Raw genomic sequence first — 27,363 nt, forward strand, 5'->3', positions numbered from 1 at the left:
AAGCACTTTATATGGATTGTATAGTTTAGTGTCCCTTACTACTCTGTAAGGTAGATGATGTTAGTATTCCCATTTTATGGGGGAGGAGACTGAGAAAGGGAGAAGTAAGTAACAACACAGCCAAGATGTGGTGATGGGATAGGAACCCAGGGCCACGCTCTTAACCCCATTACTGTACTCCCTTCCATTTTCCTTAGTTTCTCCTTTTCCCAAACCACTGTGGAATTTAGAAATAAGTTTTGATACTTGGTGACATGTTGGTAGATCGCGTGCCTAATAGTGTCTGTTGATAATGTGTTTTGGAGCTTTTTAGCTACTCTCAGAGTGGTGAAAGCAGCAGAAGACATTTTGGGGGACAATCTCTCGATATGATCACTCTTAATGCCCTGGTATATCAGGCATTTGAAGCCTTAGGTATGTAAGTTCTACTCAGGGATGGGGCAAGGAGTCTGAGGGCTGAGCAGACCGTGGGCAGACAATAGTGTCCTGCTTCCCATAGGCCAAAGGGGAGATGGGTTTTTTTCCAGGGGAGCAGAATGACCAATGAGGCCTTCCCTCTTGCAAAACACGCCTGAAGTTTATTCTTTAGATCTAGCTTGATAAATGGAGGAATGTTCCTTAGATGGGAAGATAGTGCTGTGTGTTGAATCAGAAGCTTCCTGGCTACCTTTACCTATAGGCTACTGAGAAGAAATGACATTTTCTTATCCTAATTTTTCTATTTTCCATCAGGTCCTAATTAACACACAGCTGGGACAGTGAAGTCCAGTGGACAGTTGTTCCTTCAGCCGTCAGAGGACTGTCTCCTAGAGAAGGTACTGTGGGAGGGGGTTTCTCTGCATGCGAATGATTCCAAGAGTGGTAGTTTCCAAATGTGCTTTTGATGGCCTCCAGATTTTCTCCAAAACTATGTTAGTGAACCGGGAGGGGTACTTAGATTGAACCTGCTGGGCATTGAATGCAATGATAGCACCTGATCAACAATTAGAAAGGTAATGTTTTCCCAGACAGAATCACTTATAGTCCTTCTTGAGTCTCATGGAGCCGTGTTATCCATGTTCCACAGCGAGATTAATGATGCGGAGGTCACATCAGAAGTTCTTTACATGAAATTCTCTTTTTTGTTAAAAAAAAAAAAAAAAAAAGACCTTATGACCGAGGCCTTAACCATCTTAAATAATTGATCCACCATACAAAGGAATGTCATAGAACCCTCCCAGAGAAATGGGCCTCCTAGGAGAAAGCACCAAATCCTTACTGCTTGTCCTCAGGCTACATCCCTGACTCAGACTGTTGGTGATGTATGAGCAGAAATAATAAAATATTGTGGTGGTTCTCTCAAATTCATAGCCATAAACACAATGATCACTATTTATTTCATATATTTTAGTTCAGCTGTCTATGTACATCCTCTGGAATATTTGCAACTCTGAAAAAAATGGATGTTATTTACTGCAGTTTATAAATTAGGAGCAGGAGGCTCAAAAGGGTTAAGTTGCTTGATATCTGGCGGTGAATATGTTGTAGAACCAGGATTCGGACTCAGTCTGAATGACTTCAAAGCTTCTGCCCATCCTGTTACTCTGTAGCCACTAGAGGGTATCGTGAAGGAAAATACTCAGTTTCTTTCCTTTAATACCTCACATATAGTTAAAGATCTAAGACATAACCATCACAATAAACGGCTAAATTTGCTGTGTGTCAGGAATTCTGCTCAACTCTTCATATAGATTTTCTCATTTAATTATCTCAACAACCCCATGAAGCACATAGTACTGCTAGCCCAAATTGGCAAGTGATATTAAGCAGCTTCCTTTATATCGTGGCTTGGATCTAAGCTTCAAACCCAGGCAGCCCGACTCCAGAGTCTATTCTTTTAACTACCATTGCTTCCCAGGACTGTTGATCTGGGGCACAGGTTGTTCAGAAGACATTTTAGTTGAAATCAGGCTCTGTGAGCGGTCAGACCAGGTGAATAGAATCAATGGTAGCTGCAGTTAGGGAGTTAAGGGTCAAGACAATGATAGGTAGCGTGTTGACCATGGCAGCAGAACTTTCAGAACCACGGACAGCCACCCAGAGAGGAGTTTATGGTTTGTCTTAAGTCGGATAAAGCTGTTGTCCTCAAACAAGGTTAATGTCACCTGTCCACTATCTTTATTATTAATTGACCTTCACTCTCATCTTGCTTGGCTTTGCTTCTCAGAGTTCATGGAATCATTAATACTTTCAAGAACTCTTGGTGTCTGTAGTTGATGTGAGCACTTGTTTTGAGGTTCTGTAGATCTATAGAGCATCCAACAGAGTGGTCAAGGATGAGTAGTGGTTGGAGAGAGTAGCAGAGGAGGAAAGGAAAATTCTCAGCCCTCTTAATCAATTGTTTTGTCCTCTAATAACTCATTTTCCGCTGACTCAGGGTAACATTAAAACTAGGGCCAGGGCCCTGACAATAAATGTGAACAGTTTTAAACAGTTCAGTTGAAGAATAACAGGCAGTGTCACAAGGAAGCTCATGATTAATTGCCCAATGGAAGGTACAGTCAAATGCCACTGGAGGGTGAAATCATTGTAAACTGCAGTGGTCTCAGGAGACAACTGAAGGATGTGTTTGGCTAAGTGGAGATAAGGAGAGGGGTATTTCAGAAAAAAGTAAATAGCACTGTAAAAAATACAGAGGTGGGGAACTATGGAATGTCTTAATGGGGAATAAACAGGCAGAAGTTTATTTTTCTGGAGACTCATATTTGTGTGTGATCAAATTTGATTCTTATTTTTATGTATATACACAAAATGTCATCAGCATGAAGAAACATCAGACATGCTTTCAAGCCACGGGGGTGCTGGTGTGGATACAGAAGGGCTCCCACACCTCTTTAGCCAGACAGCTCTATTAGCTCTGGATTTCTGCTACAATTATACAACCTCATTGGGGACAAGCTATGTTGTAGCTATTTCCCCAAGCAACTAGGGGTCCCAGAGAAGCTGAAGTGTCCTTTGCAGGGGACAAATGACAGTAGTCCCCCTGAGATGTAATAGGCAGAAAAAAATACAATCCTATTATGAGATTGTCATTGTAAAGGTTTCTTCTTTTTCCCAGCTCAGACAGAGGAGGGAGACAAGGTACCATGTTAACAACAGGACTGAGATTTTACCCAGAGCATGGAAAGATCAGCGGATCCCTTCCATTTCTGAGACACAATCCTTTAGGGTTGAATCAAATTAAATGCTTTAGGGAAAAAAATGTTTTGATGTACCAGAGAAGGAATATAGCTTAGCAACTAAAGTTCCACTTCTGATGGACCTGGGAAGGCTTGGTGATGAAATTTAATTTCCACATTCTTTGAAGAGATCACAGACTCCACTGTGTGGTGAAAAGCGTTCTCAAGTAGAATTCTGGAGTTCTGACCATTTTTAAGAGATCCATTGGCTGGAAAGGGACATTGTCCTTAATTTTAATGAGGAAAAAGGAAGACTGTGTTTTACTTTGACTTAATGTGCTGTGCGGTCAGAGATAGAGGATTATGTCCATTCAACCCAAATCACTGGGAAATGTGTGTAAGTGTATCTGTGCATGTGAAGATGAAAGCTTTGGTACCTAGCATGATGAATATGAAGATACTCATCCTTCACCAAACAGTTACCCAGATTATTTCATGCCTGATGGCTTCTACTCAGTAAAGTCCCAGCATGCTATATAGGAAAGGATAGGAGCTCTGAAACTGGAGAGATTTGGGGTCAAGTCCCAGATCAACCACTTTCTAACAGTGTGACCTTGGGCAAGTTACTTAACTTTTCTGAGCCTCATTTTTCTCATCTGTGCACTGGGGATACTTATCCTTTGTGCAAAACACTTGGGATAGTGCCTGACATACATTAATGCTCAAGAAATATCCATCACACTTTCCCACAATACGATCAAAAAGCACTTACTTTATCGCTTCCTTTGTGAGATGGTAGACACATCTTTTTGTCTTCTGGTATCTTTCTCCTCCTCTTCAGTTGATATCACGTTGGATTTCCTTTGAAAACAAAACAAAACATCTATTCCCCTTTCTCAGTCCACATGGTTTGAGTAGAGAAGTAGTAATTTCCTGCAGAAGTAGATATACCTTCATCAGTCATGGCATTCCATGTTCCTGCCCACAATGATTGGTTCAGGAAGGGACATGTGACCCAAGATGGCCAATGAGACTTGCTCCCAGCATTTTTATGGCTCTTTCTGGAAGGAGAAACTCTATTCCTTTGGTGGTTGTTAAGACTACATTAGATGGGGGGGCAGGGTATAACTCAGTGGTAGAGTGCATGCTTAGCATGCATGAGGTCCTGGGTTCAATCCCTACGTCCATTAAAATCAATCAATCAATCAACCTACCTAATTAACTCCCCCCAAACAAAAACAAACAAAAAGACAAGCAAAAACAAACAAACATGCCTTAAAAAAAAAAGAATACCTTAGTTGGTTGCTCTAAAAAATTAGACATAGAATGACAACATGACCCTTCAATTCCACTCCCAGGTAAATACCAAAAACAATTAAAAACAGGTATTCAAACAAAAGCGTATACATGAATGTGCACAACAGCGTTATTCATAATAGCCAAAAGGGGAAAACAACTCAAATGTCCATCAACTGATGAATGGATAAACAAATCCATATACTGGAATATTATTCAACCATAAAAAGGAACAATTACTGATAAGTGCTACACGGTGACTGGACCTTGAAAACATTACTTAGTGACAGCTTTGTAGGCACCCACCTTCTGCTGAGAGAAAAAGGCTGATGATAACACTCTTAAAACAAATGGAAGGAAAGTATTTCTGGGGTCAGGCAGCTCCTTTGTGCCCACACAAAGGAAGGTGAGATGCTCTTTGAATCCCACCCTCCTTCGTTCTCTTTTCATGAGCTCCTTGAACAAAATTAGTTCAAATGCTGCTTCTTTCCAGAAAGACTTCAAAGCTGAACTTAGTTATTCTCTGCCTTAGGGAGAAATAGTTCTAGTTTTGTAAATGTCTGTTTCCCCCCTAGGTTGGGGACTTCTGGGGGTAGCAACCTCGTCTTGTGCTTACTTATATCCCTCACTTGTAGTGCCAGCTACTGCTTTGCTCAGTGAACACTTAATTTGACGAGAGGGTTGCTCATAATCATGTGTGAGAATAACACAGAACTGATTGTATATCTAGTTTTGTCTAGCACTTAGTGTGATTCCTTAAAGCATGCACTTTATATAAAGTATAGCCATGTGTGTCTCTGCCTATACCCCCTGGACATCTACACCAACATCTACACCTGTACCTGAATCTACATTTACATCTACATCTGAGGCATACTACCTGAGAAAAACTGAAATCTTTTCCTGTCTATGAAACCCACTAGACCACTGAACTTGAGCTGCAAGTTCAAAAACCACCGAACACCCTATCCTGCATATCCCAGAGGTCACTGAACTCTTGATTTATCTCCTGCAGTGGAATCTCCATCCCTGTCTCCATCTTAATAATAATAATAATAATAATAATAATAATAATAATAATAATAGTAGTAGTAGTAGTAGTAGTAGTAGTAGTAATAATAATAGTAATAAATAATAATGCTAATATTAGTAATAGTAGTAACGCTGAAGATAGAATCAGTTGCTAGGCTTTTAGGATTTTCTTTGAGCTGGGATCTGTAAGTTCTTCACTTACATAATTTCATTCAGTTCACACAGCGTCATTTGAGCCAGGCTCTCCGATTATCCTCATTCTACTGATACACCAAGGCTGAGGGAGGCTCAGCGACTTGCCCAAAGTTACATATTCCATTTGAGGGCAGAAACAGGATTCCAGATTCAGAACCATGTGACCTCCAGTCCCACGTTCCTGACCAGAACTCTGCTAAATGGGAAATTCTGCTCTAGCTGGACAATTCCCTTTCCCTCCCATCTCTTGCCCCTCACCTGTCCTCTCTGAGAGCTGAAGAGTCTTAAGAACCAGCATTCGAGGAGCCTGCATCCTGTGGTGCACCCTCTCTGTGTGTGTCTCTCCAGCTTCCTGAATTTCTGAAGGGGGTTTAGTTTGGAGCAGTTTTGATTTGCTAACTTAATGAACCCCCAGAGGGTGGGAGTGGTCGTATATGTTCTTGTCCTTGTCACTACCCATCATGTCCGGAGATGTGCATGCAGGACTCCATCCTCTCCTACTACATGGCGAATGACGTGGGAGATGATGTACATGTGACAAAACCTTCAGAATCCATTGCCGGGCACCGCCGTCTGTCATCATCTTGGTGGCAGTCTCAAATATGCAAGTTCATTTTCCTCTAGAAATCAGACTTAGGGATACGCTGTCTCACCTGTCTGAGCCCTTAGGTGGGAGATGAATTGAGTGAAACGCCTGGGCCATCCTAGGCTTATTTGGCCTCAGATCCATCCTTTGCTCTCCCTGTGGAGACCATGGTTCCCAGGTTCCCACATCAGCAGAGTTACCGCTGAGTTTGGCCAATGGGAGGTGCTGATGGGAGCCTGGCAGGCAGGAGGAAGGGATAAGCCATGATATTTCTTCCTCCCTTTGTTTCCCGTGGCATCTCTGCACCAGGTCCTGTGGGACAGACCCCACTTTTGCCCTGGACTCCTGTAACCCCAGACCTCCCTTGGTTCCTTGTCCTGGGGATTGTGGTAGGTTCCTGCATTCACTCATCTTTGGCAGGACCAGGACTAGGATAAAACTAGTGGGAGAGTGAGACTAGACTGAGACTGAATTATGCAAGTGTGGGGTTGGATCCTGCCTTTATTTAAAATTCTGATATTTTCTTTATTGTGGATTTTTTCTGCATCAATTCAGACTTTAAAAAGTACATACCTTCCTGACTTATGATGAGGTTATGTCCCGATAAACCCACCATAAGTTGAAAACATTGCACGTTGAAGATATATTTAATACACCTAACCTACTGAACACCATAGCTGAGCCTAGCCTACCTTTGCATTAGCTTACAGTTGGGCAAAATCATTTAACACAAAGCCTATTTTATGATGAAGTGTTGAAGATCGCATGTAATTTATTGAATACTGCATTGAAAAGTGAAAACTGGAATGGTTGTCTGGGTGCAGAATGGTTGTAAAGAGGATCAGTGGCTTCCCCTGGTGATTGCGAGGCTGACTAGGAGCTGCAGCTCTTGGCTGCTGCCCAGCATCCATCAGAGAGGATTGTCCTGCGTATGGTTAGCCTGGGAAAAGATCAGAATTCAAAATTTGAAGGACGATTTCTACTGAAATGTGTATCGCTTTTGCAGCATCATCAAGTCAAAAAATCCAAAGTCAAGTTGGGGACTGTCTTGCATTAAAGTCAGATTGCCTCATTGTCCTGTTTGGCACCTTGGTCCTTTGTCATGCACAGCTAATTCCCAGATTTAAAATCCTGCCATTTGAAATACCTGAGTGGTTTCTCCTCCCTGGTTAGACACTGACAGAGTGCCTCAGACAGACTTCGACTCACACATCTCTAGGAGGTAGTGATTAGAATTACATCCATTTTTACAAATGAGGAAGGATGCTCAGAAACCTTCAGTAACCTGCCAGTGTCACTGAGGCTATGATGGGGCAGAAATGGAACTTGAACCCAGATCTTTGGGCCTACAGAATCCTTCCTCTTGACCTTTAAGCTCTGTGGTTTTATTATATATATTTTCAAAGGACCCAACTAAGAACAAAAATCCTTTTTGATAAGGAAGAAGCCTTTTGATTATAGAGAGCTCTCTTAAAAGGGTTTCTATCCGGGCTCTTTCAAACTTGAAATTTATATGCGGAGAGTACAACCATGTGAGGCTGGGTGATATTGGGATGAAGCTGAACAGGTTTATATTCTTCTCTGAGCTGATTTGTCTCAGTAAATCCCCAGAAAATATCACTTGTCTCATTTTCCTTCAATCCTTTTGTCTGAGTTTGAGTTGAAAGTGGTTTTTTTTCCCCCCCTTTCTTTGTAAATTCTCTTGATTTTGGTTATGTAACCAGGCCAGGCAATTGCCTTTGCTGAACAAAAGTCTCAAATGAACAGATATCAATGGTAATACCAGTAATTAACAGTTTCTTTCTGTGGCGCATGTCTGAAACCGCTTTTATTGATTTATTTGGACTCTGTTCCATATAGGACAATTTTTCAGCTCACACAAACATATGCTTATCTCCTTTTTAGTTCCGACCATTCTAGTCTCTGTTTTTAAAGACTGTAATTCCTCAGGACAGCTCCGACAGGGAAGCAGATGAAACCGGACTAAGGCACCTCCAATCCACTGTAACCTTGAGGGGTTAGCAGTGAGTGAGGAGGATGGAGAACCTTTTAGTTTGGCTTTTGATTTCTGTGTTTTTATTCTGATTTGATTTAAGCAGAATTTGGAGCTCCATGGAGTTGTGTGTGGGGAGAGGAAAGGAGGCTGGGGGTGGGGGGAGTCATCCAGGCAAAGACAGGAGTCATAAAGGAGAAAATTGAAAGAGGAAAAACCTGTCCCCGAGGTTCCCCTACTCAGGGAGCTCTGCTTCTCTGTGATCAATCCCAGTGATCCTATTTTTCCCCTCAATGAAGGGAAAAATGCAGAGTATTAAAAGGGCAATTGGTTTGGATGGATAGGTATGTAAAAGTTATTACTTTTCCCCCTAGGAACTGAGCTCCTATGTTAAGTTTGATGTAGAAAACTCAGATGACAGAGAAGCAGAGGAGGAGAGAGCAGGGAGGAAGCTAGTTTTAAATATTCCAAGTATTTTGTGGTCCTACATACAGACATATTCTACCCCCCACACTTTCTCTCACATGTATATGCACATGCACAATACAGTTGAGATCCCACTGAACATGCCTAACAATAGTGTTGAAAGTATTATTCTGTGACCTGTTTTTCAAATGAGTGATGTATCATGAACCCATGTACATGTCAATAGTTATAACTATGTGTCAGCATTCTATTGGGTGGATGTATATAATGTATTTAACCAACCATCTAGTGTTGGATATTTAATTTGTTTCTTTTCTTTTCCTTCTTGGCTTCTTTTCCTTTTCCTGTCTCCCTCCCTTCCTCTCTCCCTCCCTCCTTCCTTCTGATGTAACCATTCTGAAATAAACAACTTTGATCTTTTTTCATGAATCTGAAGCATTTGCTTAGGACAGATTCTTAGGTGCAGACTGTTGGGTTGAAGAGTGTGCCTACTTTGGGGGCTTCTGATGTATTTGCTGCTCTGTCCTCTGAGAAGATTGTACTGATGTTTACAGGAAATATAGCAAGTTTAATCCCAGAGTTACACCATCAGGTAAGGCTTCTCTGATGGTGTAGTGTTTGCACTGAGAACACTAGGATGGGTATAAGTAAACAAGGTGAGAGAGAGGGACGGCAATACTAGTTGTGGTGGTAATGGCAAACGTTATGGCAGAGGAACCCACGTGTGCAGGGAACACTTGGTAGGAGGGAGTAAAGGACCTTCAAAAGGGAGATTGAGCAGAATGAATAAAGGGGGACAGTATATTATTCAGGATTCTTGAGATTTATTATAAGAAATTGGCTCATGGGATTATAGAGGCTGATAAGTGCCAAGATTGCAGTCAGCAAGCTAGAGACCCAAGAGAACCAATGTTTCAGTATGAGTCCAAAGGTAGGGGAAAAAAAGAAACCCTATGTCTTAGCTCAAGGAGTCAGGAAGGAAGAGTTTGCTCTTATTTTTGGGAGGGTCAGCCTTTTTGGTCTTTGGAGGTCTTCAACTGATTAGACAAGGCCCACCCACACATGGGCAATTTGTTTTACTTGGTCATCTGATTGAAAAATTAATCTCATCCAAGACACCTGCACAGACACAGCCAGAATAATAGCTGACCACATGTCTGGGTGTCCTGTGGCCCAGTCAAGTTGACCCATAAAATTAACCATGACAGGGGGGACATAACAGAAGTTTCAGGAAGTGGGCAGTAGGGGAGGGAATGTGGCTGGCAGGAGAACAGGAGACCATACAAGGCCTTGTGGACTGCATAAAGGTTTTCAGTTTTCATCTTAAGAGATGTTGGAAGTTGCTAAGTGGTTTTAGCAAGGCTGGAGGTGCAGTGACAGAATGACATTCATGGTAACCCAAGAAGTGTGAGGGGAAGGCATTGATCACCCATATGACAGATGAAGAGACTGGGCTAGAATGTTTAAGTAGCTCACATAGACCCTATCCTTTACTGTTGTACAAGTCAAGGCTCTTTTGACCATAAACTACTACTTGTGTGTCCACATATGCTTAGAGAACTTTTGCAAGGCATCCTCAAATACACCGACTCATCTGCATCCTCTTACTTCAACTGGCACATGCCAAGGAATTAACATCCCCAGAAGTCACCCAATAAAGGATGGGGAGCTAGTGGATAAATACTGCAGCCTGGCAGTCCCAGGCTGTGGAATCAGCCCAAAATACATGCTCCAAGTTCTCTCCCTGTGCTCCCATTCCCCAGAGCAAATTTCTTTTTCCATAACACAGTCAGTATTGGCTGCTTCCTTACCTCTCCACTACCCTGTGGGGGTTTCCCAAGACCACTTCCTAAATCAATAATTTACACTTAAGTTTTAACTCAGGATCTACTTCTAGGGGAACCCAGCCAAAGGCAGGGACACTCCTTTCCATTGAATCGTTGCTTCTGTGCAGTTTCACTACAAGCCCTTGGAGCTTGGCAGGGATGTGGGCTCTGCAGCTGGAGTTTTTTTGTGATGAGCATGGGGCCAAGACTCTCAACATTTGTTCTTCTCTCCTGCTTGTAACCCCAGAGCCTGGTGTCAGGGAAGGATCCAGTGGGCCATGTGGGTAATCTTGCCTGCAATGCTTTTCTGTTGAAGGCAGGATTTGACAGTGGGTACCTGCCAGCATGCACTCACCAGTGTTGACACCATGCATGGGACTGCAGGATTAATCACCAGCCTGGCTAGGCTGGGATAACACGCCTCCCATCCTCTCACTTCTGACATCTTTGCTATCCAACGGATCCCTGATGCTGCATCCATAGTTTATATGAGAGCCGACAGCATCAGAACTCTGGCATGCTTTCCAACAGTCAACCAGATTCTGGCTCCTTTCCTACCTTCTGGGTCAAGCTTGGTGTTCTGTTTTCCTGAACGGCAGGTGGCATCAGGAGAAGAATTTACTTCAGGGCTGTCATTTCCCAAGGATGTCAGTCCTTAGGGTTGCGAATTAAATACTCATAATTAGAAGATGCCTTTCTGCCAGGCCTCTTTAGGGAAAACTTCCTCCTCACTCTGTCTGATATTCCCATGGAGACGAAGGGGGGAAATTTCATAGCTGGCAGCAGGCTGTGGTATCAGAAATAATGACTTGAGGCATGAGGAAAATGTAATCAATATTTACCTGCTGAGAGGTCCCATGGTGGGAAGGAAATTGACTCTGTTCCCCACTGCACATATCCCATTTTGGTGTCCTGCTTTCTTTGTGTGTTTGGCAGAGGGGAAACGCATAATCTTGGTTCTTCAGGGGGAAAAAAAAAGACCCATGTAACCATTACATTGCCATCAGTTTATATAAGATAATCCGTTGCTGGGGACGGGAGCTTAAAATATCCAAACAGGTCTCTTGGTTATCTGCCTCATTGCTCTTTGTGCCCAAACTATTGCAGTCTGGGACATACTTGTCCTTTCTTCCCTCTACCCCTTGCCCAGAACAAATAATAATTGATGACACTGGTTTCACTATCTGTGTCACCTCTCTGGAGAAGCTTCTTGGGGGAAGAAAAGAAAACCTTACGTGGGTTGATAATGTTTCTCTGGACTGTTTATCATCGATCTGGAGGTTTGAACAGAGAGAGACCCCTAAAACGCCAATGCATATCATCTAGATAATATTTTCCCCAACAAAAGTCTACTGGTCTGAGTTTCTGGTTGCAAACCAAATGACAGAATGGGTAATTGTGACATGAGGCAGAAAAGGGAATCTCTGGTTTGGAAAACAACTAGAAAGTAAGGGAGGCAAGACCTAGCCGGGACTTGGCCTTAGGACCCGCCAGCCTGCAGTGTCCCCGTTGGTGTGGTTGCCCCTGGATACTTGTTATTCTGCAGCTGTACTACAAGGCTAGCCTCAGTTACATGAGGATCCCTGAAGATCTCTGTCCTTGTACCCTCTGTTCAGTGTCAAGTCCTGAAGACGGGCCCCTACCAGCTGAACTTAAGTCATGGACAGAGACCTAGCTTCCAGGTACCAGAGACAGGCACCCCATCCCTCCAACCCCTGTAAGGGGAGTCTTTGATAGGGCAACCTTTTCCATCCCCGCCCCATTCTCCTCCCTCCCACCACTCCCTCTTCCCCTGACCCCCTTATTTCCTCCCATTGCTCTTATACCATCCAACGTATGATTTACTCACCCATCATGTTTGTGTTCTGCAGTCCCCCATTAAAATCTGAGTTTCATGGGAGAACCCAAGGGAACATCTTGGGTTCCCTTGTTCATTGCTACCTCCTGGAACAGTGCCTGGCACATGGTAGGCTCTCAGTAAGTGTAGGTTGAATGAATGAATTGATGAAATGGGAGGGATAGTTTGGGTGCTGGGCTGCTCCCAAGGATGAATATCCGTCACAAGAAGTATTTCTCACTCTCCATGAAAGAATCACTTTCAGAAGCTGGCTCTTTGTGTTTCAGCAAGACAGGGCGGTGAGCAGCTCATGCACTGCAGAGAAAACTGCTACACCGTGACATTTTCCCCTCAGATTTTCCTGTATGCAAAGTTGACATTTACAGTCAGTGTCCGCTGGTCTCGGTTTGTCTGTAAAGTGAGTGGTAGAGGCCTCAGCAAGGACCCTGGAACGTGGCAGAGTTACGGACAGGCCCACCTCTTCATAGCTTGGATAGAGACTAAAGGGAGAGCCTAGTTCCTCTGCTAGGAAGGACCACTGGGGGAAATGGTACCACTTGGCATGGGGCAGTCACGATGGTGGTTTGTGGGGGGACATTGTAGAGCTAGTTGTTCAGGCTCCCTTACCCCAGTCACCTGCTTAAGGGCCACCATGTATTGAGCATCTGCTGTGTGCCTTCCACATACTCTGATCCTTTAATCCACCATGCTGTTAGCCCCGTCTTGCAGCTGGAAAACAGGGACCCACTTGAGATTTATGTGAGCTATGCCAAGATGAGTGAAGACTTTCCCCCTTTCAGAGTCATGGCAAGGGACCCAGCTGTAACACCAAGCCAGACTGGCCTCTTCTGAGACCTGAGAGCCCCCATTATCCCCAGCACCCAGTTGCCCTGAGGAGGTTGTGTTGACAAGAGATTTGGCCCAAGGGACTACCTGTGTTGATAGCATGGGGCCAAGCAAGAATGAGATGTACAGAGGAAAGAAAGCTGTGGGGCGCATGTTCTAAAAGATTCTAGGACTGCCTATTACTGCCCTGTAAAGGGGGTCTTTTGCTGCATTCACACACGCCTTTTGGATTAAGGCGATTGATTGAATATGCCACTTGTTTCTGCTCTAAATTCACCACCACAGAGGAAGCACCTCAAAGGTTGGCTGTTATGGTCCTTAACACATGGGATTTGAGGAAATGTAACTTTTTTTTTTATTATGATAGGGTGCTAATGGGCTTACAGTTGACTTCTCCGCAGTGGTGTAGTCACTGCAATCAAATGAACATAAACTCACAATGTGCCTTTATTCTGGGGCCAAGGAATTAATTAGGTCTGTGTTGGAGAGGGATTAAGATATAAGATGCAAGATCTCCAGTTACATTTGAATTTTAGAGAGACAGTGAATAATTTTGTAATATAAATATGTCTTATGCAGTATTTGCAACATCCTTGTACTAAAGAATTATTCGTCCTTTATCTGAAATTCAAATTTCACTGGGCATCCTGTACTTCTTTTTGCTAACTCTTGCCATCCTAAGAGTTTGGCTTTGTCTCTGGCTATTCCTGGCCTTCAATTAGCCTCTTTCTACCCCCTGCCTGCTTAAATGTGAAATCAGAAGTCATGAAAGACTTGACAAAAATGACAAGAATTTTAATGGCCTGAGGCATTAATTCATCCCTGACAGGAGCCACATCTAATCTATTTAGGTTCAGTGATTTGAAACGGTACATTTTCATATTTCCCATTTCATTCCACCCCTCCCAAGAACCAGGATGGATTTTTCTGGAAGCAATTTATTCCATTCTTGGGGTGTGAGAGGGAAAATGTCTTCTTATGAAGAGGGTGAGGATTTCAGGCCTAAAGGTAGATGTCGGAGGTCCTTTGGGCAGGTGTTAATTCTACCCTCCCTGTGCTGCCCGTTTCTTTCGTAGTCACGAGCATACAGGTGTCGCTAGCAATGCTGATGGAGGCTGTGTCCCAGATCTGGGTGGGTAAGACACATTTTCTCATTTCCACACCATAATTTGAGATGTTCTTGATTTTCATTTCTCCTTAATCATCAACCCGCAGTGGCACCAAACATTTTCATGTTTAAAACCTCTGCCCACTACCTCCCAGACTCTCTCAAGCCATTTATGGAGATGCACTTGATCATTAAAAAAAAAGAGTCCTGCAGTGAATCTTTACATACAAGTGAGAATTCCTTTTGTAACGCAAATTATCTGTCTTCTCCATTTGATGGGTTTGGTACATGTTAAGGCTTTTGTGTATTGGTTTTTTTAAAGTTTTTTTTCTTGTTTTATCATATCCTTTATTTTTTCCCCTTCATTATATTTATTTATTTATTTATTTTGATTTTTTTTAAAAGAATTTTATTTATTTTGGGGAAAGGTAATTTTTTTTTTTTAATGGAGGTACTGGGGATTGAACCCAGGACTGTGTGCATGCTAAGCATGCACTCTACCCACCTTGTATATTGATTTTTTAAAAAGCAGGTGTTCTAGTATGCTACCAGTGTCTTGACCTTGGTTCCCCTCCCTTCCTTTCTTCCTCCCCATCATCCTCATCTTCATCCTATTCATCACTACAAAAGTGATAACACAAAGTTAAATTCACAACTCAATGTTATAACTCAGGGCAGTGGTCCTCAATCCTGGCTACATTTTAGTATTGCAGGGGGAATGAAAAAACACATGGGTGCTCAGCACACAGCCCCAGAAAATCTGACTGAAGTGGTCTGAGGTTGGGTAACATCAAGTGATTCTAATGGCAGCCAGGGTGGAGGCCCACCAGCCTAGAGGTTAAAATATAGCGAAGGTGAACTGAGGGGGTCTGGATTCCCACCCCACCTGTGATGTGTCCTTTGGCAAGTTACCACTTCCCTGAGGTTCAGTTTCCTGTCCATAAAATGGGGACAATTGTAGCAGAGTTGAGTGGTTGTACCAAAGGGAGCATGTGGCCCATAAAGTCTAAAATATTTACTTTGAAAATTTTTTTTTTTTTTTTTTGGCTGTAAAAGTTTGCTGTAACTTAACTGCATGACACAAGCCTTAAACATAAACCTCCTTTATGTCCTCATGGAGCTCCCCGTGTGGGGTGACACCTTATATAGCTCCCATATGTTCCAGTGGAGATGCGGTAGTGAGGTCATGGAGACAGTCTGGGATTGGCTTCTTTCCTCAAATCCTCCTCAAACCTTCCATTTGCCCTGAAGGAACCTGCTTTTCCCTACTCTGAGCCTCAGTTTCCTCATTTCTCATGTGGAATGGTGGGGTTAGCTGATCTCTGAGGGCTCTTTCAGGTCTAGGATTTTCTGATTCCATCGCTGGAGCTCTGTGGCGCTCTTAAAGCACGGATCTATCTGTCCTCTGGGAATTGCTCCAGGAGATCTTTTCAGCTGGGTGTGGTAAAGCACCGGGCTTGCTTTTCTCCACACTGTAGGTGTCATAGAGCAGATCAATACAGTTCTGCATCACAGCCAGTCTTCTTTCTGCAGAGGTTCAGAGGAAGGTTTAGAAATTCCTCTGTGGTAGATGAGTAACGGCCCCCAAATATAACCATGTTACCTTACATGGCAAAAGAGCCGTTGCAAATGTGATTAAATTAAGAATCTTGAAGTAGAGATCATCCCGAATTACCTAGGAGTGCCCTAAATGCAGTCATTATGTCCTTACAAGAGGGAGGCGTGAGGCAGAGGGAGATTTTGTTGCCAGCGGTTAGGTTCTTGTCTTGTTGCAGGAAGAATTCAGAGATGAGACATGGAGGTTAAGAAGGTAAAGTGAGGATTTATCAAGTGGTAGTTCGCTCTTATGGGGAGAGTAGGCAGACTCAGGTGAGCAGCTGACACAAAAATTTGGACCGGTCAGTAATTGTAGGTGAAGACATTTCTGTTTAATTCATACAAGTTTGTGCAAATGAAACAATAAAAAATGCATGAATTTTAAAAAGATCATTATATTATATTTAATTTTATTTTTAAATTAAAAAAAATTGAAGTACAGTCAATTACAATGTGTCAGTTTCTGGTGTACAGCACAATGTCCCAGCCAAAAAAATGCATGAATTTAAATACTTATATGTTGGCTCTTTTAGCAAGGGCAGAATAGACAAAAATTGGAAAATCATTGGCTTACGATGATTACCTTTTGTGGCTGTGTCCGAGCCTTGATACCTTCTGGAACAGACCCAGTGGGTGATACCAGCGGTGAGTGATGTCCCAAACTGAGCCAGTCATGTTGCTTCTCCCCCTGGCTCCTGTGATTGGTCTCAGGGATGATGTGACAAGAGCTGACCATTCAGAGTCCTTCTTTGGGCCTTTTCAAACTGGAGCTGGGAGAGAGAAGATGCTTCGTCTTTGATAAATTGAGCTCTTAAGAGGGTATCCCAGAGCTGTCAGCCACCAAGTCTCTCATTGTGTGCAGTAGGTTGGAAGGAGGCCACCTTGCAGGGACACCCAGACACAAAAGGAGGCTCTTTCCCACGTGAGACCCTAGGTCAAAGATGACAAAAGAGAGAGAAAGTATCACATGGGTTTTAGAATATATGGTTTTACTTAGTGAATTTTTATCTGTTCTTTGATATAAAGCATATGGTTCTGTAAGCCAATACTCTCTTCTTTGCTTTTTTCCCCCAGCTATAATGATGTATCATTGAAATATAATAACCTGTACATGTTTAAATTGCACTATTTGATTAAACATATATATGCATCAAGCCATCACTGCAATCAAGATAATGAACATATCCATCACACCCAAGAGTGTCCTCAGGCCTCTTTGTAATCCTTTCCTTTAACCTCTACCCCAGGCAACCACTGATTTGTTTTTTGTCACTATGGATTAGTTCTTATTTTCTAGTATTTTATGTTAATGGAATCATACAGAATGTACTGTTTTGGGGAGAGGGGAGGGGTGTATCTTTTTTTTTGCTCAGCATAATATTTGGGATTCTTTTATGTTGTCACATGTTTCCATAGTTCATTTTTTTTTTTTTTTTTTTTTTGCTGAGTATCCCATTGTTTATCCATTTATCTATTTATGGACATTCATGGTGTTTTTTTTTTTCTTTCAGTTTTTGACTATGAAGAATGACCATGCTATGAATATTTAGGTGTAAGTCTTTGTATGGACATATGCTTTCATTTCTCTTGAGTAAATACCTAGAAGTGGAAAGACTGGATTATATGGTACATGGATGCTTAACTTTTTAAGAAACTGCCAAACCATCTTTTTGCTTTCAGTAGCGATGTACCATTTATGAAGGTTCTGGTTGGTCCACATCCTCACTAACATGTGGTGTGCTAAGTCGTTTAGTCCTCGGCTTTTTGGCTTACGTTAGTTCTAGTTCTAGTTCCATTTATGTCACTTGCAACCAAAGAATCTTGGGTCATATGGGAGGAAGTGCTCTGTTTGGAAGAACTTTATCTATAGGACATGTGAACTTGGATGTTGAAAAATACTTACTGAGAACAAATAACAGCCAGTAGACTCCATGTAAAAGCTTACACCATGAACAGTGTGACTTCAAGACTGAATGATACTGATCCCTCGGACTGAGAGAAATCCCAGCCAATAAGTAGCATTAGTTATTGCCCTGATTCCGTGACTTACCATTTCAGCCAGCAAATGGAACTCAGGGACTAAAAAGTAATGGTTGATGTGGTTCATTTAAGCAGTATGGTTTAAAAAAAAATCCCATAATGAGTTAATAAGAATTTAATAATAGTCTTATAATTGTTACCAACGTGCCTGTGATAGAGAGAAACCTTCAGACAATGGCAGAACATTTTGCATCAAGTGATACAAAAAAGACAAAAGTGGCAGCTTCCCAATTTTTGCCCAAGACCTTGCCAAATCGAGGGCCACCTCTGGCCAGAGAGTGGATGAAGGCACAGTAGCAGAGTGCCTGAGAGTGATGGCCCTTGACTCAGACAGCCTACTTGCATCCTGATGCAGTCACATACCAGCTGTGTTGCCTTGGGTGAGCTATGGCACTTGCTCTGTGCCCCGGTTTCCTCATCTGTGAAATGGAGCTGTAGGAAGTATCCACCCAGGAGGATTGTTGAAATGAGTTGAACCATGTCAAGTGCTTAAAACACTGGCTGGACGTGCCCAGTAGGTGTTGTTATTGTCGTTACTGTTATTATGTTGCTGTTCTTTTTTTTTTTTGACATGTTCCTGGAGAAGCAAACTGGTTTTTCGTGTTATTATACCTAGATGTTCCAGGCACTCTGCTTTATAACATGACCTCATTTCCTTCCATCATTTATCATCCTTCCCATTTTACGTGTGAGAACCCTGGGGGTTGGTGAGATTAAGCAGCAGTTACTGGTACAGCCAGCATTCCAAGCAGAAGGCTGAGGCCCTAACCCAGATGCCTTTTCTTTTTTTTAATATTTTCACTGGCATTTATTTATTTATTTATTTATTTATTTATTTATTTATTTATTTATTTATTTTGAGGGGGGACTAATTAGGTTTATTTATTTATATAAATATATATATTTAATGGAGCTACTGGTGATTGAACCCAGGACCTCGTTCATGCTAAGCACACGCTCTACCACTGGGCTACACTCCACCTCCCCCAGGTGCTTTTTCTATCCTTTTAGCTGTTCTCAGGAGAAGCGGCCATCAGCCCGAGGGTAAGAGATCGCTGCCACCTCAGTGTGGAGACCATTCTTTCCTGCCCCAGCCCGTTCTGTCCTCTAGGCACAGAGCTCTGCTCCTGCTTCCTTAAGGCCCCTGGTCTGCAATCTTCGTCCTTAATCAGACACAGGTCTCCCCCACGTGCTCTAAAGGAACCTCACCAGGTAGAAGGATGGAGACAGTCTGAGGGCTTTTGGCAAAAGAGATCTTGGGTTCTTTTTTTTCTTTCTGTCTTGGAAGCACAGTTCCCACTGAGCAGGGGTGTGGGTGACCCCTCCTTGTGAGTGCTGTTTCCTGGGAGGCTGCTTCCATTTTCTTGTCCCAACTGGGAGTAGAAAAGACATTTAGCAAACTTGTCTCCATGAGCACTGGGACTGAGATCTTTGAGATCTTTGGGAAAAGGGGGAAGAAAGGAAAAGAATTGATGCAGGGAACATGGATGTGGGGTGTGACGAGGGCCGTGTCCCAGGCTTCGGTTGAGCCCTTGGGATGTGCCCCGCCAAGCGTGGGTCCTTGGCTTTGCACGGGAAAGAATTTAAGAGCGAGCCACAGTTGAGTGAAGGTAGATTTATTCAGAGAGATACATTGAAAGGCAAGAGAAAGGCCACGAGGTGTGGGGGTTAGGTGCTCAGATTTAAAGTAGGTACACACTCCACAGACAGGGAGAGAGAGGGCAGCGGGGGGCTGCGAGGCACCAGGCACCGTGTTGCCAGTTTTTATGGGCTCAGTGGCTTCATATGCTAATAAGTGGAAGGACCAGTCTAACTAGTCTGGTGAAGGGGCTGGGGTTCCCAGGAAGTTGGCCATTTCCCACTCTTTGACCTTTTGCGGCTAGCCTTAGGGATTGCCATGGTGCCTGGGGGCGTGTTATTCACCTTGTTGATATATGACAATGGGTGTATAATGAAGCTCAAGATCTGCTAGAAGTCAAGTCTCCCACCGTCTTGAGCCTCAAGGCCTACTGGGGGTTGACTCGTCCACCATTTTGATGTTAATTGCTGTAGCATTCCTTGAATGGCTGTGCCCTGCCCCCTTCCTGTCTCAGAATGAAGCAAATTGTCTGGGGTAGGGGAGGGAGAGGTGGGGAGTGGGAACAAAAAATCCCAAATAAAATGAGAAGAAAAAACTATGCCTTGCTCAAAAGACCCAAAGTAAATGACACGTACTCGGAACAAGACAGCCATGAAGGGTAAACTGGAGGAGAGAGACCAGGAGTGGGGAAGGCGGAGGAGGGTGCTGTTTGCAGGAGTAAGATGGATGATGGCAGTGAGGGCGGCCAAATGGGAAATAGGATAAACTCTTAAGTGCCAGTGAGAGAGACTCGAATAACGAGAACTCCAGATGAGACAAACACAAGAAACAAAACCCATTTTAGAGCAAGGCTGACGGGCCGAACAGAACGGACAGTCAGTGAGGGCACTGCGGGGGGTGCAAAGCATGAAGGAGACAAATCCAAAGAGAAAGAGAATCTCTCGGCCGCTATGGCTGTCAGATGGCTTTGACAAGGGAGGCGAAGAGGGCCAATGAGGGGCTGAGGCTGATGGACAAATCCCCGGCCCCGAGTCAGACAGCATTAGAGGGATTTGCTGTGTGGGCCGTGACCATCGCCTCCCTGGGACGTGCACCAAGGCACCTTCAGAACTGATGACGCCGGTTCCTTTTCTGCTTGGGATTAGGTTGAAGGTGGAAAAGTCTAGAAAGCGGCTGTAAACTCTCAGAGTCAGCACTATGTTTCCAAACTTAGAGGCCTGAAGGGGGGTCGGGGGACTCTCAGTTCTAACATCAAAGCCGATGAGGTTTTTCCTCCCAAGATGGTCCCTTTGTTTTTAAATCATAGTTTTTTGTTTTGTTTTCCATTTTGTCCCCAGCCCTCACAGTGAACAGCTTGGTGGACAGGCATGCCAATCTTGGCTGTCAATACACTGGGTTAGAGACTTAGCTCCACCACTTACTGGCCTCAGAGTTCTCAACCGGGCTGGAGACGATCATCGTATTGGCTGTGGGGACCAGCTGAAATCAGCTGAGTAACGTTCTCAGCATCCTGGCAAGGCTGGGCTGGAGGCTGGGAGATGGACCAAGGCACAGTCCAGCCCCACGTGGCCCCTAGGCTGTGAAGTGAGGCAGGCCTGCCAGCACATGCCTTAATAAAGGACGAGAAATACCACCACAGAGTCGTACTCGAGGCCTGGAGTGGCCTGGAGGAGGCTCGGGCTTCACCTTTCCGGGTGTGATTGAGGTCATGGAGGAGCTTTTAACTGAAACCTGGGGTTTTCTGGGTTTTAACTTGTAACCTGGGGTTCACTTGTAGGAGAAGGACATCTCAGGCTTAAGAGAACATAATGAGAAAAGGCATGGAGTGGTGACACAGTATGGCAGGTTCAGGAACCCGGACGTTGTTTTGGTCTAAAAGTGCATTTCACAGGAGGTTAATGGGTATAAAGGAACGAGAAGGCTCTATGTTTAAATGAATTTTAGACATTTTTGGCTAAACAAACAAGCTGGTTCCTTTCCTGGAACTTATAAGAGTCTTCAGTCTGCATCTATGTACCACAAATCTCCAAGGGGGACCTGTAGGACGCAGTATCTTCCAGACTTCTTAGAGCACAGAAGCTTAGAAGAGGATCTTGAAAATCTAGAATTCTCCTCCGCCTCCCTCACCACAAATAATAAGTTAAAAAAGAAAATTTTTTGAAATGCTGATCTCAGGAATGAGGAATGAAACCGAGATGACTTTGGGTGGGTTATTTACTTGCTCGAGAAGCAGTGTTACAATAACAGGCAACAAGACCCCAGACGAGTATGCCTGGCTGGCATCTCAGTAGAAAGGATGTAATAGTTATTTGCATAACAAAGTTCCCCAAACACAGTGGCTTAAAACAGGGAACATTTAGCATAATGTGTGAATATAAGAGGGCTCAGATCAGAGAAAAAGGAATGTCAGAGCAAAAGCACACAGATGGAGTGAGACACAGTGGTTCCTATGTTTTGTACTTTATGGGTGCAGTAAACATTTGTATGAATGAAAGAACAAATGAATGAGTGGAGGTTTGGTGCAAAAGCAGAAGACAAACAGCTTGGGAAAGATTTAAAACCCAACGAACATTTATTATATTTCAGTTTTTATAGGTCAGGAATTAGGGTGTGGCTTACCAGGGTCCTTTGGCTCAGTGCTGTGACATGACTGCCATCAAGGTGTTGGCTGGAGCTGGAGTCCTTCAGGGCTCAGCTGGGAGAAGATCCATTTGCAAGATTGCTCTTGTGACCGTTGGCAGGATTGAGTTCCTTGTGTGTTGCTGGACTGAGGGCTTTAACTTCACTGACTGTTGGCCAGAAGCTACCCTGTGTTCCTTGCTGGATGGGCTCTTCCGTAGGGCAGCTCCCAGCATGGCAGCTAGCTGTGTCAGAGTGCATCAGAAGAGCCGGGGAGAGAGTGCTAACAAGATACAAGTCACAGTCTTTTGTAATGGCATCTTGGAAGTGACATCCCATCACTTTGGCCATTTTCTGTTCATTCAAGCTGGTCACTAGGTCTAGTGTACACTCAAGGGGAGGAGATTATAGCAGGACATGAGTACCGGGAGGTGGGGACCTTTGCGGCCATGGCAGAAGCTGCCTACCACAAAGGTCTACAACCAGTCTTACAGGTTCTAGATAAGCCTGTCTTAGAGGCTGCAGAGAACAGAGGTTAACTGAGGGCAGAACAGTGGGGATACCACCGGTAGTCTGTGTGGACAGTTGGCCAATCACAGAGGAGGTCTACCTTCTCTCTTGACCCTCTGTCAGATTCTAGACTCATGATACAGGTACAAGGGAGTTTTGGGGAAAGTCCCAAAACTGACTGGGCTGAAACCGACGCCCATTTACAATTTTAATAGATTCTGGCAAATTGCTGGCCAAAAGGGAAGTACCAATTTTCATATACAGAATTCACAATCCTTCCTTCTTTTCTTTTCTGTTTCCTGGAAACATGTTCTGTGGCTAACTGCTGAGTACAGTGGAGCAGAAGTGATGAGGGCAAAATGTTCATGTTCAGTCCAAGTCAATGAAAGATGAATCACAGACGTTACTGAACAGCAAAAGAGTAGTTCCGAGATTAGATTTAGTGAAGCTCAAGGAGGGGGAGCAACTTGTCAAACAGTAAATGGAAAGTCAGGCTGGGAAATGCTGAAGAAGAGAAAGGAGAGCAATTGACTAGAGGAGGGACTTGGAGCCCAATATGGAGAATAACTCCAACTCGGAAGCCCAAGCTCATCCAGATGTTTGCCTGAGTGCTCATTAGCTCGTTGGTTCACTTTCCGTGTGGTAGGTGTTGTACAAGACACTGAGGGTATAACAGAGGCTAGACGAGGGGTCAGAAAACTGTGGCCAGTGCGCTAAACCCTGTAAATCTCTTAAGTAAGTTTTATTAGAACACAGCTACGTTTATTAACTTACAAATTATCTGTAAGTGTCTTCCCTCTGTGACAGCAGAGTGGTTGCTGATAGAGGTTGCACGTCCATGAAGCCTAATATATTTGTTGCTTGTCCTTTACTGGAAAAGTTCGCCAACCCCTAGGTAGAGGTTCCTACTCTCATGGAGCTTACCATTTTAGCAGGGAAGATGGACATTCATTGAGTAACTTCCTAGATGTACAATTATAAACTTTTGAGTCGTGTTCTGGAAAAATACATGATGCTGTGACAGCACATAGCACAGGACACTTTTGATAGGGTGGTCAGGGGATATGAGGACATGGATTTTTTTAAGGATTTGATGGATGAGAAGGAAGAAGACTGCAAAGTATTTGGGGAGAGACTTCTGAACAGAGGAAGAAGCTGTGTTAAGAATCTACGTAGGGAAAGAGTTCGTCTCTCCCAGGAACAAAGAGGAGGCTACGCTGAATCACTGGAGAGTGAGATGAGACTCAATTGGGATCAGGGTCAGAGACCTGGATTTTGTTTAAAGTACAATGTGAAGACTTCGAAAATTTTTATGATCAATTTTATGAATCTTAAAGACCATGTCTTGTTGAATTAGCTGATTTGAAGAGAGCTGAGACTGGAGAAATGTTTAGCGCCCAAGCCCTACCTCTTCTCTGCCTGGACCTAACAGTTCAGGAGGTGTGGACAGAAACAGAATGGTTTATTTACTGATGGGTGGGGCACGTCAGGTTGGCCAGAGAGGCGAGAAGCCCATGGAAGCTGCCAGAGAAGTGACAGTGCAGCCTGGCTCTGGTGGCAATTTTGACAAGTGTACCCTCTAGTGGAGAAGTCATGTTGCTTGGGTCACATAGCCCATGAAAAGGTCTGAACCACAGGACTGTCCCAGGAAATACTCATTACAGGACTTTTGCAGTGAAGAGAGTGGCTGTTGCTTTTTCAGACCACCAAGGCTGTAGTTTTTATCATTTATCCATGAACTAAGAGTCACAGACAGCTCATAATCTCCATGTCAAACCTTCGTCCTCCAGCTCTTCAATATCATTTCCATTGTGACGACTTCTCACAGGTGCTGAAGATGTCCCTCGTTTGGCCTTGCAGTTGTTGCTGAAAGTGTTCAGGCTTGAAAAGAAACAGCTAAACAAAACAACTCTATAAACCCTTGCTTGACATTGAGCAAGGAATTAATTCATTCTTTCCAGACTTTACCTTATCTTAATGTTTCTAATCTCCTGGAAGAAACATTAACAATTTAATCCTAAGCTTGGAAGCTCTAACCAGTATCTTCCCTCAGTAGATAGCTGTGTAATCGAATAAGCTTTCAAGGTGTCTCCTAGTTTTATTAAAAAGCTAGTATTAAAAGTGATTTTGCTTTTAATCATTCCACTGAACAATGAGAACACCAAGCTGCTTTAGGACAAAGTGTTATTGCTGAATAATTCAGTCATTGCAGATGTCTTCAAGATGTGCAGTTATAAAAATTAAGCCTTATATGCCCAAATGCAAACTTTTGTCATTCCATGGGTTATCATGTTTGATTAAAAAAAATATATATATAATAACATATAAACAAATGTGGAAAATTTCCTTTCAGTTATTTCATAATCAAGAATGATATAAATTAACATATTATAATTAGGGACTTATGAGGCAATATCGTTATCATTAGAGAAAGCAAAGACAAATAAAATGGCCAAATCATTAGTGGATGTTTTTTCATTCATCCGTGGGTTAGAGATCTGGTTTCATCCTTGAGGAGATGAAAAGGAAGATGTGGGATTACCAGAATCTGACAGCTCAGAGGAAGGGCTGAAGAGCTTGTGTTGGGAGTGTTGAAAGAAGCTGGAGATTGGAGCCAACCACTGCTGCTGGAATGATGCTGCTAGGAGAAGTGAAACAAAGAGACATTCTCTTTCCCTTCCTCCTCTGGAATCTCTTGTCAGTGGATCCTAACAGGACATCAGTCCCTCCTAACAGGACATCAGTCCCTCCAAGGAATCTGCGAAATTTGGTGTGCAGAGTTCCAATTAGGAACACATACAAGTGTAGAAGGGTGGACAGAGAGCACAGAGGCAATGGATAAATAACTGGTACAGTAGTATCCTTCTGTGCGAATAGAGCGTCTTGGATCAATAGGAGCCCCTTCAGGCTGGGCTGGCCTCTGGATCTTCTTGACTTGACCCCATTAAATTCTGGTAGCTTGCTTTCTTTCTGGCATAAAATATTCCAGGCTCATCTTGTACATTTTATGTCCCAGATCTCAAGTCAGCTACTCTGCCAAGAAAACCTATATTCCTTGCAGCAGGGAATGGTATTTAGAGACCCAAACCTGGACATCATGGGTGTTCATCTACAACCCTCATTTTAAGTAGGCAAATGCTATAGGCTATATAGTTCATATTGTCTAAGTTTATAATTGTAACCTACTACCAGTTGAGGAGCTTTGATGGGGAGGGTTACGTTTGTTTTTGCTGTCAGTCCCTTGTGGAAAGAGATGATTCCAGGCTGTTTTAAATTTCCCTCATCATTGGGCTTGTGTTCATGGATTTCATGCTTAGTCTTCAAGCTTCTGGTTTCTAAACCTTAAGGCATGTTCCCAGTTGACAATATAATGTGTTAGTTACTATTCTATAAAAAGGTACAGGAAGACTGACACTAAAATCAATCAAACAGACAACAAATAAGTTTTGGTATATTTATGTTATCAGTTGCTCACTATTGGAGGAAACAGATGTAAGTTGAGGAAATCAAATGCTAAGCAAATTTTTGGCAAGCACCTGACTTGTGAAAGAGCTGTGGATTTTCTATATAATTAAATGGTGGAAAAACTGGTGCATATAGTGAAAACCTCATTAAAAATCTACGTGTGCAGGGATCCTCAGACTCAGGGAAATCCTTTCTCAAGCTCATCAACTCCTTTGGATCACCACTAACCACCTAGAAACCCTATGACATTATCATAATCTTTGTTCCCCCGTAGACCTTGTTCACTTTAATTAGATTTAGATTTTGATTATACTCTAATAACTAAAAGCACCTAATTATCCAGTTGCTTCCTTGAATATAAAAGTCATATGCTTCATAATTTCAAATGGGAAAAACTCCATGAGATTGATCAACCTGGAAACATAATATTTTGATAACTGTGCTTGGATATGCTTATGATAAAACCTTTTAAGAGCTCAAAAATTCAAAACACCCTCCCCCAAAGCTTTGAGTAAAGTAAATGCTTCAGGAAGACAGACCATATTTATTTGTGGCTTAGGAAACCTCCAGACCTTTCTAAGGACTCTATTCTGAGGCATTTTAGAGGCTAGGATTCTGATTACTGCCTCCAGCTACTATCCTGGTTCTAACAAGAAGGGAGCACTCACAAGGCTCTTGATGGAGAAATGAAGTGTTACCAGGGCCCCAGCAAGTTCTGAAGCATGGTGTTTCCTGGGAAAAGCAGACTGGAGAACGCAGTGTGGGTCTGATGTCTTTTGCTACCTTCCCCAATCTAGGTCTTAGACCATCCACTGATAGCATTGGGCAGCAAAGTAGATTTTTGAATATTTTCACTCAGTCAGCTCAATGGAGGGTCACCGCCTGCTTTAATATCTTGAGATTTTCCCAAGAGGGACCAGAGAGGACTCCAGGAGGTGCTGACTGCTAGGAACCACAGAGGAATCCTGGCTTTCCTACCTCAGAGATCTATTGAATACGAGTGTGGGTGGAGCCCCTTTCTGGCTTTTGAGGCAAACTGAGTCCACTCACTAGGAGGCAAATCCCTGGGAATCTCACCAGACTAGTTGCCCTCACCCTGGAGGGAGAAGCAAGGTAAGGGCAGAGTTAGAGGTTAAAATTCTCGGCCCTCCCCAAGAGGGTGGACATGTTGGTAGATACTCTTTCTCCTTTGGAAATCTGAGGACAGAGGAATAAGGGATTTTCCTCTTTGAGAAGCAGAGATCACAAATT

General features: G+C 43.2%; 1 long non-coding RNA gene across 1 annotated transcript in view; it reads left to right on the forward strand.

The window, feature by feature from the left end:
- LOC116657583 overlaps positions 1-27,363 on the forward strand; it is a 240,720-nt gene that overhangs the window by 38,729 nt on the left and 174,628 nt on the right. The window contains exon 2 of the long non-coding RNA XR_004312744.1: positions 733-815. This is a non-coding gene — a long non-coding RNA (uncharacterized LOC116657583). The remainder of the gene's footprint in view (positions 1-732; positions 816-27,363) is intronic.

Source organism: Camelus ferus, chromosome 18, assembly GCF_009834535.1.
Source record: "Camelus ferus isolate YT-003-E chromosome 18, BCGSAC_Cfer_1.0, whole genome shotgun sequence".
Taxonomy (NCBI): Eukaryota; Metazoa; Chordata; class Mammalia; order Artiodactyla; family Camelidae; genus Camelus; species Camelus ferus.